This window comes from Pagrus pagrus (assembly GCF_965226575.1).
Source record: "Pagrus pagrus genome assembly, chromosome: 3".
NCBI lineage: Eukaryota > Metazoa > Chordata > Actinopteri > Spariformes > Sparidae > Pagrus > Pagrus pagrus.
In genome coordinates this window covers 8,103,483-8,114,669 of record NC_140187.1, presented here as the reverse complement: position 1 = coordinate 8,114,669, position 11,187 = coordinate 8,103,483, and positions in this window count along the sequence as shown.

Here is an 11,187-nt window from a genome sequence, read left to right as displayed (position 1 = left end):
CTCATGAAAGCATCAGGCAGGTATGCATCAAAAGATTACATGCTATAATTAGATTGAACTGAAAGGACAAAAGATTTGAGGGGATGCCTTTGTGATGTGGGTTCGGAGAATGCGGCAGGTTGTAATTACCTCCACCAAAGAGGTTATATTTTCACCTGTGGCCATTGGTTGGTTGGTTGGTTTGTCAGCAGGATTACACAAAAAACTACTAATCCGATTTCCACGAAACTTGGATGGAGGATGGATCTCAGCCGAGAATAAACCACAGTACTTTTGTTGCAGATCAGGATTGTTTTTCTCACTTTCTTTAACATTGCAAGACAGGGCGTCGACATTTTTGTCAATTTCTCAGGTATGCTGCATGGATCTTGATGAAAGGAAAATTGCGTAAGTGCGAAAGTGGCTGTTATCTATGAGTGAAATATGGTTAAGTAATTATGGGTGGTTTAAAATTAAGTGATATTGGGTTAGGCTTCATTGAATTTACTGACTTTTGGGTCTGGTGTGGGTGTCATTCTGGTTAGAAATGGTTCAGTGACAACCTGTAGTATTGAAGACAAACTTCTCTCTTCCTTAAAACCAAACAGAGGTGACATGATAGTGACAATCAAATTATTAAAAAACATACTCTACTTAAATATTTTTTTATCAAATAAAAAGTTTTTTTTTTACATTTCTATAAAATATTCAAATAAAAATCAGGGGCAAAAAGGAAACTGCTTTAATAGAGATATTTTAACAAATGAAATGCGATACAACTTTCAACTTTGAGTGAAACCAGTTTTTCTTTATTAATGTGAATAAAGTATGGACCAACATGTGTGAAGTAAGAATTTGTGCTTCAATAAATGGAAAAAAATCACATAAATGTGTCTGCTACACAACCTCTTACCTACTGCAGCATTCAACTAGACAATCTCTTTCTTTATTATCTGTTCCTTGAGAGAAGAACAGGTCAAGATAACTGTAGCTGGGACGGCAGAGGTTGATGGTCAAAGCAGAAGCTGAAATCTTAAAAAATGCAGACAGAACACAGAAGGGAATTTGTTTGGTTGGTCTTAAACCTGTTCAGGGTCATCCGGTAAAATCGTCACTGCCTCAGTGCTTCTGAAGGAGAACTTGGAGGCCTTGGATGAGAGCATGGACGGCAGGTCAATGCTGCCATCTTCTGGTACTTTTAAGGAAATTCATCATGCCGCTGCTGAGGCAAACGCTTTATTGTTGGTATTCCCTCCACATTGTAACCGATTTCAAATGGTGCTAGACACGATGGAAACTCTGAACACCAGAGGAAAACGGTCAGCCTTGGTGAGAGGGGGATCAGGAGCTCGGGACGCTGGACTTATCCGTCTTCTTCTGATCACTGGACTGTAAAGCTGTGTAGAGAACTGACTCAGAGAACCAATGGACACGTAATCGTCATCTTTTCACATATTCATGACTCCATGTTAAGGCTCGGATGCGCAAATGCCACCAAACCGCAATCCCGACCTCTCGAGGGAGGGAGGTCGTCGTCCCTGCAGTCTGTTCCCGCTCAAGAACACCGATTTCAAATGGTGCTAGATGGGATTTTATACTCTAAGACACCATCTGAAACCAGTTCCCTGGGGAGGATGCCTTTAAGAAAAACACGTTCTGGAGCCACGTCGCCCTCTGCAATTAGAAAAAGAAAAAAAAACATTACTGTCTAAATCAAATCAATATTTTGCCAACTAAATTATTTTAATACTATCAATGAATGAGGCTTATCTTATCAGTGGGTACATTCGGTTTGTGTGAAGGAACATAATGAGATTTATACTCATTTATTTTGCTATTAGACAGATGTCATCTTCCAGAATGTTGCCAAAGTGCTTAACAGACTCACTGCTTTGCTTTGTAATGATGGATCTATCGTCCGCACAGACCATATTTCAATGAGGACAAAAAAAAAAACATGGATGTGAGGCAAGATATTGTAGTAGCATGGAGAAAAAAACCATGCCACGCAGTTAGTCGATTTTCCAAATTTGTTTTTGTACTGGCTGCGTTCACGGAGAAAAACAAATACCAACATCTGTTTTTCTCGTGGGTATCTGATCACCAGACACGAACTAAAAACCTTATTTTTGCCTGTGTAAACCTCTGAGGTTTGTTTAAAACTGCCTTCAGGTTTAGGCGTGGTTTTGAAACTGCATAAAAGAATGTGTGATAACCATCATCTCAACCTTTGGTTATTTAATGGGAAACAGAATACCCACTGCTCTGTTATGCACAAACTTTTACTGACTAGTAAAAACTGATGTTTTTAGTAGTCAGGTAAAGGTCGCGTTTGAGAAGTTTGAGATATTTTCCAAAGGCCAGTATTTGAGCTGCCACCATTATTCCTCTGTACCTAGAGTTATGGCTATTTTCGAAGACGGAGACAGAAAAGGAACAGAAACTGAGGAAGACACAGACTCTTCCCCGACCAACGAGAAGAACCACTGAGTCACGGCCAGTTTCCTTGTAGAATGACACAGCATCTCACTTCTTTGCGTCAGATGATCAAGATCTCAGTGTAAGAAAGGGCACGTCAGCAGACTGGCACCAGAGATGAACCCCAACAAAAAGTGTCTATGAATCATACGCAGGGAAAAACAGATCCCCGCAGCTCCCTGTAGAGTTCTTTGTAATGCACAATAGGATACTGTGTCCTCTCCTGGGTATGCCTCAGGCATCCAGTCCCGCTCCGGGTCCAAGTGGGGTAGACTGTCGTGCGAGACGGAGAAAACAGATCCTGAAATAGGTAAGGATTCATTAGTATGAACCCCTGTTGCCCATCCCTGTGAGGCCTGCAGCACAGTATCCCTACAGAAACGCTCATTTGAGGCTTTTCTCTGTCACTATCACTGTTCTGATTTTCTTTTGAAGCAACAGCACAAAACCGAGACAATTAATGTGGAAACTCGCCGGATTCTATTTGTGGGTCAGGCATTAAAGGAATCGGCATTATCTGCCTTGTCAGTGTCTCAGACGCTGTTGTCCTGTTGATGGGAAAAGGTGACGTAGCAACTAATCCAAAACCTTCATGTGTCGTTCGGGGACAATTTCCCTGTCTGTCACTCCCTAATCCTCTTCGCTGCTAGTTTGGTTTCTTGGCATCTAAAACAAACAGCATTTGTACTATACGGCATTCATAATCAAATGTATGGGCATATGTGATGACCATTATTGTTTCACAGGCATGTACTCTGACCTTAACAGAAGATTAAAATAGCCTCGGTTTCAACAAGCACTCCCAGTATTTACATAAATACAGAGTCAGGCGGTGCGGTACGAAGGCCGTAACACTGCTTTCATCCGTCTTCTCCTTGTTTTCGATACCCTGACTCCTCCCATGTAGCGCTGCTATTTGTGAACTCTGCGTCTACCTCTCCCTGGCTCCTCTTGTTCTTTTTTACTACGCCGACTATTGTGTGCGCAGGGGCTGCTTTCTGCATCAAAGCATTTTTTCTGCCAAGTCACCTGACTGTTTACTGCCTGTTAAAGGCGCATCGGTCCATTTTACAACCAAAACCAAATTGGTTTAATTCAGTGCGACTAAAGCAAACTTGAAGCGCCGTCCATCTCAAAGCAAGAGAATCACAGGAACAGATGCTGCACAAACAAAGTACGATAAAAGTCATCGCTGCAAGTTATTAATCAGATATTTCTGATTTGATGTTGATTGCAGAGCGAGGTGAACACGTCACGCTGTGTGTCAGGCAGCGCAGACTGTTAGAGGCCAAATTATGTCACAGGAAGAGCCACTGGGCTGGGGCATATTAGAGTAGGTGACGTACAATGAGCTGCCCGTATGTGTGTCACAGTGTGTGTGCTTAACAGTGGGGGTGGGGGGGATGGGGTGGGGTTGTGTGTGTATGCGTGCACGTGCAAATAGGGTAGGTGGTTAATCCTTTTACAGATTAGAGGTCCTAATTTATCAGGAGTGAGAGGGGCAAACTCATCTAGGTAATGTGTTTTTAAACTACCTCTCAGCATTTGCGCAATCGGGGGAAAACTACAAGGTATTAACTCAAAATTCCTAGAATTTTTAAACGCTACATTTCTTTTATATGTGCGTGGGATGACCGGAGATAAAAGCGTACGTTTAAAGATTTAAAGTGCGCCTGTAGGGTGGTGAGGCAGGTAAGATTTCCAGGAAGAAGACAGACGAGACCTGGCCGGTGCTCCCCATCGATTAGCTGTCATTTTTCAACAATGAACCGCCTCACTCTTCCAACCTCCTGCTGTATATCTTAAAGAAACATTTGCAGAAGTTACTACCTGCCTCCCCACAGAGGAATCTCAAGACCATTAATAATGTCAGTAAGGAGTGGTGCCTTCCTGCTCACAGTAGGTTTGTCGTGGCCCCTCTTACAGCATGTTAGGTGTCTAGCTGCTAATGATACCTGCGAATGAATGCTGCCTCACACTTGCCTATTAATACATCATCATCCAGCGAGGCCAGCAGTGCTCCGGGTTTAATTTTAGCACTGTCATCTCTTGGCTCTCTGCCACCTCCTATTCTTTAATCTGTGTGTAGGAGGGATCTGTATTGAAAAGGCAGCGTGTCGCTCACCGCTTCCCCTGAAGTTTGATGTGGGCTACAGGTGATGCTGGCCCTCCTGCTGTAAACACATCCGCCAGTGGACTCACGCTGCCTCCCTCCTCAGGAGTCTCGTTCGCTGCGTCTCATTTTGTCCCCGACGGCAGCTGCTGAATTGCATTTGTTCCAGCTGGAAAAGCAGGGATACAAACAATATTGTGAAATTTCTAAGAACTCTGAATGAAACTGGGTTGAGCACATCGCATTTAGCCCACTCGTCTGTTTGTTTGACTTGAGAGGCAGCGCCCCTCCCTGAAAAAATAGCAAAATAACTATTGAGGTCACGTTTCCTTGTCTGTGAAAGTGGGTCACTCGTTTTACTGGTCAGGCTTCGGAAGACTTGGTAAACACCATGACTGAACAGGACGTGTTACTCACAGCCAGTAAACTACTCCGATGAGGAAACATTTGCTTGTCATCTTTTCTGAATAATGCAAATAAGCACGAGCGTTCTGCTGTGAGGCCGTACCTGACACTGTCAAGAGATCAGCTTGTACTTCGTCCCGTGACCTTTACCTGTTTGTTTCAAAACTACCATTGTGACATTCCCTCGGGAGTCAGGTTTCTTTTCAGTACACATAATTAAACTTCTAAAGCTCCCCTTCCCTCCCCTCCCTTTCTCTCTCTCTCTCTCTCTCCCTCTCCGTCTTCTCGCCAATGGTTTAGCAACTCATGAGGCCGACTGCTGATTCACCCATTGACCGAACAAATCCACTTGGCAGGAAGGAGTTTGCTCCTCCTGTGTGGCTCGTTTTCACCCCGATGGCTCCGAGAAGGCGAGAAGGGCCCGCTGGCAGGTAAGCAGCAGGAGGCACCACACCCTCCTCCACTACTAGGGTCATTAGGAAGGCATGAGAGGCCGCGGAGCGTGTCAACAACGACAGTGTCATCACATCAGGCGTGTCAGCATCCTATTGTGGCCCTGACAGGTGTGCATTACAGGGTCCAGTAAAGGGGGACAAATCTGTTAAAAGGAAAACAAGAAAACTACAGCTCAGTTAGAGGCAGCTCAGGGGTTATTTTAGTTACATAATCACGTTATATTTATCCGCATCATCCGGACAAAATGAGGTAAAACAGTCCCCAGAAAACAGTGAGCGTTCAGGAGGGGGGAGATGAGGAATACCTGTATGTCAACATCCCCTTTACAGCAGATGATTCAGCCCAAGGGTTGTGTTTACTCAATGGCACCCCCTATGTTTGGGAAGTAGAGCTTGTTTTCATCATATCAACTGCGCACTAAAAAGCCAGATTACTATTAAGGACCTCCTAGGAACTCTGTGACGCAGCAAATGTTTGACACCTGAGAGATAAAAAACAATCTGTGTCGACAACTTGAATCCTAACTTTGTGTTTCCTCTCTGATCACACAAACAATAGAAGAACCCTCCGTGCGTCAGTGTGTGACCAGGTTTGGAAAGTATGTTTATCCTGCTTCATACACCGAAAAAGTGTGTATTGTTTTAAATAACAACATAAAAAGAGGCCATGAGGCCACGAGGTGTTAAATGATCGTGCCAAAATGAACTGCGTAATATCGTCCTCTCCCACACCAGGATTACGCACTATCCATCTCTTGCGCAGCATCCTATTCCGAGCTCTTCCTTCACACGCCATCCCCACCGAGTCCACGCTTTGTTTACATCTTCGTTTTTAACATTAAATTCCGGCACAAGTTCAGATCCAGACGGAGAACAACTACAGCCGTCACGCCATCGAAGCGTGTTTCACCATCGCAGCGGAAATTCCCACTGGATTTCATGTGGCTTCTCGGTCCTTCTCGCTGACGCAGTTTAATTTACCTGTTGTCATGTCGATGATGAAACACTCTTGGTGTAAAAAAAGAAAAGAAAAGTGTTAACAAGCTTTTTTTAAATCAACAAACCCCCCTCGCTGCCTGCCTGCATACAAACACGGGACTTTTTATTCCCTTTCTTTTCATTAGTCTCTGACACTTTCACAACAGCCGCTTCTGGGCTTTGATTGTTACCTTCTGCACTATTATGAATTACATAGTGGTATTCTCCACGCAACATACGCAGCGTTATGTCGCTCTCGTCCCATAATAACATAAATAACTTACGTGTTTATCCCAAGCTTGTTTCCCTTCCGTGCCAAGCCAGTGAGTCTCGTCCGCTTCCCCAGCCGGCTCCGCTCAGACCCGGTCCCTCGGTGAATGGATAGTCCACCACAGGTTCCCGTTTGAGCCTCATTGTCGCTATTTTCAATCTGGGAGCGCACGTTTATCAGTGTATCCCCCTAACGATTTTCCATAGCGCAACACGGTAGCCCCGCCCCTGACACTCCCCCGGCCGCTGGTTGGCTGCGCGTCTGGAGACTCTTTTCTCATCACCACAATCACATGTGGCTGACGCATGTTTACAAACATCGGTGAAATCACATGGTAATGGGCGCCGTTTTTACCGTAAACTACCTCATTTTGACGCAGCTACCAGATGTCGTGCCGAGGGCCCATTATTAATCTTTTTTTTTTTTTTTTTCAATGACAGACTAAAAAAAAAAAAAAAGAAAAGATATTTCTATTCAGACAGTGCGCACCACAGCTTGTTTACAGTCATAGCCTACAGGGTGCGTAAGACGTGTTATATAAGATATATAGAGATAAGGATGTAGGTCATGGGGGATTCTAGGAAAGAATACAAATATATATTTATGTAGTTTACTTTTATATATTTTTTTCTTTTTGTGTCAAATACTGGAGCAACATCTATTTTGATTGAACCCCCAACAACCACATGTAACTGTTTCAATTAAAAAATGGGTCACAGGCCAAAAAGCTCACGAACAACCATCCTTTATGTTGTTGTTGTTGATGATACTTACGTCTGACTTCCTGTTTAAGCCTCTGTTAAATGTCAGGTGTCATAATATCCACATAATATGTCTGGACAGGAAGATTTATGGTCCTATTTGTTTAGGGTCCGTGGGTCTTCGTGTTAAGGGGCCCATGTCGAAATGTTTTGTAATCCGAAGATCTGGCAGCAATTTGTGAGGTGACAAGACAAAAAAAAAATAACGTCCGACTTGCGATGTCAATGTTGTTCCAGCAGATGGCAGTGCAACATCCCAAAATGGTACACAGAGTGGCTCCATGGCTTTTTAAATGTCCCTGAGTGTCACCGTATTCACCTGGGTGGGTTATAATGTGCCAGAAGTGACACTGTAGGTCGTCAGTATTGATTATTTGTGGGTTATAACCTGCTCAATGTTAAAAATAAGATTCAGATTCAGACTAAACATTATTAATCCCAACAGGGGCAATTTGTTTGGACAGTTTGCCTCACACACACACACTGAAACATACAGAAACATGTAGACACAAAGATAGAAGAGTAATAAATAAATAAATAAAATAAAATAAAATATGCCGTGGAGGTCATTGGAATAAAGGAATCTAATAAATAGAAGGTGTCTATATTGAATCTAAAAGACGAACCGCAGAGGGACTAAAAGATTTTGAGTAGAGGTTAGTTTCCAAGCAGAAGAAGCTCAAATACTTGTGGCTTTCTGGAGGATTTGTTGATTGTTAAAAAAGAAAAAAAAAAAGCCATGTCCCTTTGTGTCCCACTCCTGTGATTTTCAGAGGCTCTCTAATAGAGCTATAAACCTACTTAAATCAGATTATAGTTTGTATTTTTGCCAAGGCCAGGACAAAGAGCAGCTGCTTTGAGGGGGCACTAATTTTCTGACTCAAGATGCAACTCCTGAGAGGAAATACAGGCTTGGCCTACATCAAATACAATGGACACAGTTATTTATTGTGGTGCTATTTTTAAATCTCCTTTAAAAACCGTTATCTAATATTAAATTTTCTCTCTAAAATAGGCCATAAAAGTCAAGAAAAGCCATGAATATATTCATTTTAGCCGACTTTGACTTACCTAAATGTTTGACTCGGCTGTAATTTACGGTAATGACGTGACTCACTGCTCCACTTCACTGTCGCTTACGGTAATTGGCACGTTACGTCGCGTCACTCACGTTTTGGCGGGATGTCGCCCCCCTGAGTCAGACCGCTATTAAAAATCAAAGAGAATGACGTCACTTTTAACGGGCACGTGTGGTACACGAGCTCCCACAGCCCGTCAAGTGAGTACACGTCATGTTTTAACGGGTCTGTGGTGAAATGTGGGGCCTGGGGTGATTTAAAAGTCAGCCTGTGAGAGCAGTTTTGGTTAAATATCGAGCACGTCATGTCGGCTGGTAAGAAAACATCGAGAGCTCGGTTTACAGGTTGTAAACACAGCTGTTCAGGGAGGTGTCGGAGTCTGTGGCTGTTCATTGTAGCTGAAATGACGAAGCACTCCCAGCAGGTGGAGATGCAGTGCTAGTTATTGGTTGTGCTCGCCAAATCAAGAGTCTGCAGGTTGTTTTTTTCCATGCAGTCAACCTGTTACTGACTGCTGATGTCCTCTCCTGCGTCAGTGCACGTACAGTATGTGCAGCAGTGGAAAGTATGGAGAAAAAAAAAAGAAGAGTTCAGATTAAGTCAATAAATGTTGGCAGCTAATGAAGGCCAAAACTGAAACCATGGGCCAAAATTAAGTACCTAAAGGCTGCTGTATTGTTATAATGCAAAGTGTTTCTATACGGAAGCCCTGAAGGCAAGTAAGACAAAAACAAATGTGATTTATTTTCCAAGTCTCACCTAAATTGTTTTCTCCTGTGTTTATGACTTAAGAGCAGTTAAGTTTTTCCAAGATAATCTTTCCTCTGTTCATTTTCAATTTGCCCCTCAGGGCTTCCGTAGTCTTTTAACTGACTGACTTCCTGGATATGATTGGGGAAAATATGTTATTTGGGATCCTACGTATTTAAAGAGCATTTTTACCTCACAAAATGTTTTATTTATTCATTTATTTGTGGGCCAAATTAGACCTTATGGCGGGCCGACTTTGTCCCCCTGGCCACACTTTGGTCAGCCCTGGTCTGGACTTTGTACTAGAGCGGTAAATACATTTTTTATATTGTATAATAATATATTTTACAGAATGATAAGTTGAAGCAAAAAAGTCATCTATTGCCATTGTCACTGCTTATAGATAAGGCTGCGTGGCTTTTTTCTTTTTTGTATGAAAGATGTTTCGGATCATTTCCATGTCATGTCAAGTTTGAGGTAGTATCTCAGACGGTAGAGTTTGTCATTAATCATAGGGTTGGTGGTATTATTGTCGACTCTGAAGCAGGCACTAAACCGCAAATGGCACCAAAAATGTGTGTATGTAAAATGAATTGAATATGAAAGAGGCATAGTGACACATGGAGACTGTACGCTGTAGCCCTGATTGTGTAACAAAAGACAGATCTGATGTCGGTGGACACACACAAGTTGAGATATTTGTCGTTGTATGAATAATCTTCAGTGACTGAATGATACCGCCTTGTTCAGAGTGATGGCAGAGCTGCTATCAGCAAACACCACTCTGACCTCTGCACCGACTCAGCTTTACCGCAGTTGTAGATGGCGGTAGCTTCTAGTTCGGTGGGCTTGGTCAGTGAACCGTTACAGCAGGCATGTATAGGCTGCCAGACTGTAACAACAAGGGTAGAAAAAGGTCACATCTGCTAGAATGACAGCAGTGGTTAATTTGCTGTGGCCACATCAACTTCACACATACACACACACAAACACACACACACACGGTCAGGCTTTTCACACACGCATACTCCCTCTCCAGAGTATCCACACCAAGAATGACAGGTGACCTTGTGGCCATGTGGTGTGTGACTGAATCCTCTCGGCCATTAGGAGTCCAGAGGTCAGTGAGGCCTTGTTGTCCCAAAACACTCTGAACCATTACTGCCTGTAACTGCAACAACAACGACAGCACCCAGCAATTACTTGTTGTTGTCTTGTTGATAAGATACTAATTTAACAGCAGCAATTTTCTATTTGAATAAAAAGGAGATCCAAACATTACGTGATTGTTGGATTGCTCGTGTTTAATACTAAATAATTAGGAGTCATATCAGTAAATCAGTGAACAAGTGAGTAGATCTTTAGTATTGGTAATCTAGATGTTCCCTTTTACTCATTACAGCTTAAAGTAGAATAACACAAGTTAGCTTTCATTAATGTTTCAATTGAGAGATTTTTATTTATATTGAATAATTTGCCAGTAACAGGCATAAGACGGGGCAACACATGAATTGAAATCATGACACACTTTCAACTCTTAAAGATGCAGTGGGTAAAGACTGGCTAGCTGTTAAAGGTGGCTCCACAACATAGGGGGCAGCATATCACAACCTCCAACTGCTGCTCACTTTAGAGAGGCGAGGTGCTGCCCCTGTCTGTGGACCACCATTGGACCTTATTTCAGGAAAAATATGTATGGTAGAGTAGAAAATATATATATTTTTAAAACCCAGTTGAATTGTGCCATGAATTACACACACGTTTGTCAATTAAAAAATCATTTTCAATTTAAAAACTAATCTAGTATAAGACTGTGAAAGTACATACTTAGAAAGACGACACACCCAACAGTTGTGTTGTTGACTTTTTACCTTTTCAATACTATTACACAAACTAAATGGTATTTTACTATCTTTAT